The following is a 4,042-nucleotide window of genomic DNA, read 5'->3' on the forward strand; positions in this document are numbered from 1 at the left end:
CCGGCCGCCCTGGGCAAGAGCGCGCTCCCCGCGATCATTCTCTCGATATCTGCGGGTGTCTCATTTTCATCACTCCCATTTCACAGATGAGAAAACTGAGGTTCTGAGAGGTGATGACTGGACACATGGAATACACAGCGATAAAGGGATTCGCGGTCTGTTTGCATATCAGACACAGATATTGCTAAGGGGAGGGCATCATGGAGCTTGCCTATGGGGTGGGGTGAAACTACCAAACGCAGTGGCTGCCACCCTGTGAGGCTAATCTGCTGCCTGGTGGACCCTTGCCATCGCTCCACAGAGAACTTTGTGAGCCAAGGAGCAGCTGAGGGAGAAGTCCTCTTCTGCTGCCCTGAGCTGGGCATGGGAGTTGTTAGGTATGGGGACCCTTGCAAAATTAAGAGGATCCACAGACAAGTTCAGAGTAGGTGGATACTATTAAAAATAGTGATCACTCAGCGTGCCCTCAGCCATAACCTGGACTAGGTACTTGGTACCGTGTTACTGAATCCTGGCACTGTGAGACCCTGGGACAGCTCCTTAATCTCCATATGCCTCAGTTTCCTCCATCTATACAATGGGGAAATGGACACGTGTCTCATGAGATGTCGAAGAAATTCAGGCGAGACAGTTCTAGTTAAAGCCTATGAGTGTCAATTATCATTAGTGTTATTTTAGATAAGGAGGCAGAGGCAGGGAGATGAAAGAGCTGACCTAAGTCACACAGCCAGGGAGCAGTGATGAGGTCACTCAGCCCAGATCACTCTGAGGTAATGCCTGGTCTCTTCACCATGGTTCTGAACTTGGGGTCTGAGCCTGACTAATGTGTTAGCCCAGTTCACATCTTGCTCAGGATCTCCAGAGCAAGAACAGTATATGTTAGTTATGTTTTGTGTGTGTCTACAAGGAGAGGTCTTTGAGGAGTTTCAGAAAAGATGGGTCCTGCTTAAGACTTGGTCCCTGGAGGAAGAGGAGAACAGGGTCCCCATCTCCTTCCTTCTAAAGGCAGTGATGAGGGTGAGGAAGGCATAAAGAGATAGGTGGTGTTGCCTACTGGTGCTGAGCCCCAGGGCATGTCCCAGAGGAACCATCCACCCCTACAGTCCAGGCCAGTGGTTACAAGCCTTTGTGATCTCTCCAAATCCTGGGGTCCTGGCACCCATGGTCTTCTAGTTGCAAGACCCTCACATGGACCATGTCTCTGTAGAGACTGGGCTGACCGTCAAGGCAGCCAGACTGGAGGGAATGGCCCCACTTCTCAGCCAGGCTAATGAAAGGAACTGAGAAGTCCAGGGTGAGCTGTTTTCAAGGTCCATAGATCTGATGCCAAAGACTAGAAGTGAGGACAAGAACTGGTGTCAAACTGGAACCTACAATTCAGGAATAGAAACATACCTAAGAGACTTCCAGACCAGAACCTGGAAACCACTTTGCATGTGTGAGCAACTAATCCTCTTATCTAATCCTGTGAGGTCCTAGGTTCCATGTTACAGATTAATAAACTCAGGCTCAAAGAGGACCAGAGACCTGTCCAGGGTTCTGTGGGCCACAAGGTTTCTGAACTGGGAACTCAGATACGTGCCAGAAGAGGAGAGCTGTTTCTGAAAGCAAATTGGCATCCCACCCTAGGTAACCATTGTGGGTACTCTGAACTTGATTTACCTGATGAAGGTGACGTGTGTAAAATGACATGTCAGCACGACTGCACCTGGGCAGGTTGCTAAGGAAGCAGCAGGACTGTTTGGTGTCCTCCGTGACCTCCTACCTCAATTGCAGTTTACGCTCTCAGTTGGTGGAAAGTAGAAGGGGCCCTTTACATATATTGGCCACCCCTGGAGGAGCCAATTCTCACTTTGGTCATTGTATCATTTTTTTAAATATTTTTTTTTTTATTTTTCAATTACAGTTGGCATACAATATTATATTAGTTTCAGGTGTACAACATGGCGCTTAGACATTTATATAACTTATGAAATGATCATATTTATAAATCTAGTACCCATCTAACGCCATACATAATTATTACAATATTATTGACTATAGTTCTTATGCTATACTTTACATGTCCATGACTATTTTGTAACTACCAATTTGTAATTCTTAATCCTTTCCCCTCTTTCGCCCTCCCTCAACCGTTCTTCCATCTGGCAATCATCAAAATGTTCTCTATATCTATGAGTTTGTTTCTGTTTTGTTTATTTTGTTCTTTAGATTTCACATGTAAGTGAAATCATATGGCATTTGTCATTCTGCGTCTGACTTACTCCACTCAGAACAAATCCCCACTAGGTCCATCCATATTGTTACAAATGGCAAGCTTTCATTTTTTTATGGCGCAGTAATATTCTACTGTATAGGTACCATCTCTCCTTTATCCATTCATCCATTGATGAACATGAGGTTGCCTCCATATCTTGGCTATTGTAAATAATGCTTCAATGAACATGTAGATGCGCATGTTCTTTTGAAGTAGGGTTTTGGATTTCTTTGGATAAATACCCAGAGTGAGATTACTAGGTACTTCTTTGTCTCTTGTTATAGCCTTTGTTTTAAAGTCTATTTTGCTATGGCCATGCCACCCTGAACGTGCTGGTCTCATCTGATCTCAGAAGCTAAGCAGGGTTGGGCCTGATTAGTACTTGGATGGGAGACCAGCTGGGAACATCGAGTGCTGTAGGCATTTAAAAAAAAAAAATAATAATGAAATCTATATTGTCTGGTACTAGTATTGCTACTCCAGCCTTTTTTTTTTTAATTATTATTATTTCTGTTTTCATGAAACATCTTTTTTCATCCCTTTGCTTTCAGTCTGTGTGTCTTTAGATCTGAAATGAGTCTCTTGTAGGCAGCATATGTAAGAATTTTGTTTTCTTATCCATTCAGTCACTCTATCTTTTAATTGAAACATTCGGTCCATTTATATTTACAGTAATTGTTGATAGATAAGTAGTTACTGCCATTTTATTATTCATATTTTTAATCTTTTTTTTTTCTTCTTTTTCAAAAGTCGCTCGAACATTAGAAGCTTTTTATCAGTCCTTCCATTCTAAATGATAGCTTTCCTGGGTAAAGTAATCTTGGTTGTAGTTCCCTGCTTTTCATCCCTTTGAGTATGTCATGCCAATCTCTTCTGGCCTGCAAAGTTTCTGTTGAGAAATCAGTTGACAGTCTTATGCTTGTGGGAGCTTCCTTATAGGTAAATAATTGCTTTTCTCTTGCTGCTTATAAGATTCTCTTTTTGTCTTTAACTTTTGGAATTTTAATTATGATGTGTCTTGGCATGGGTCTCCTTGAGTTCATCTTGTTTAGGACTGTCTGTGCTTCCTGGGCTTGTATGTCTATTTCCTTTGTCAAGTTAGGGAAATTTTTCATCATTATTTCTTCAAATAGATTTTCAGTTCTTTACTCTCTCTCTTCTCCTTCTGGTATCCCTATGGTGCAAATGTTTTCACACTTGATGTTGTCTCAAAGGCCCCTTAAACTATCTTAATTTTATGTATGTATGTATGTATGAATGTATTTATGTATGTATGTATGTATTTTGCTGTTCCATTTGGGTGTTTTCTACTATCTTACTTCTAAATCACTGATTCGAACCTCTGCTTCATCTGATCTACTATTGATTCCCTCTAACATATTCTTCATTTCAGTTATTGCAGTCTTTATTTCTGACTAGTTCTTTTTTACATTTTCTATCTCCATTTTTACATTTTCTATCTCTTTGTTAAAGTTCTCACTGAGTTCATTTACTCTTCCCCTAAGTTCACTGACTATTCATTTGCTCTTCCCCCAAGTTCATTGAACATCTTTATAAACGATGTTTTGAACTGTGCATCTAGTAGATTACTTATCTCCATTTTGTCTACTTCTTTTTCTGGATCTTTGTTCTGTTCTTTCATGTGGGACATATTTTATTGTCTTTCCATTTTGGCTACCACCCTGTGCTTGTTTCTATGTATTAAGTAGGGCTGCTATGTCTCCCCGTCTTATTAGTGGCCTTATTAGTAAGTGTCCTGTGGAGCCCAGTGCTGCAATCTCTGAG

General features: G+C 41.4%; 1 pseudogene; it reads left to right on the top strand.

Moving 5' to 3' along the window:
• Positions 1 to 2,562: 2,562 nt before the first annotated feature.
• On the top strand, positions 2,563 to 2,680 carry LOC111736614 (annotated as a pseudogene).
• Positions 2,681 to 4,042: the final 1,362 nt, after the last annotated feature.

This window comes from Pteropus vampyrus, unplaced genomic scaffold, assembly GCF_000151845.1.
Source record: "Pteropus vampyrus isolate Shadow unplaced genomic scaffold, Pvam_2.0 Scaffold20, whole genome shotgun sequence".
NCBI lineage: Eukaryota > Metazoa > Chordata > Mammalia > Chiroptera > Pteropodidae > Pteropus > Pteropus vampyrus.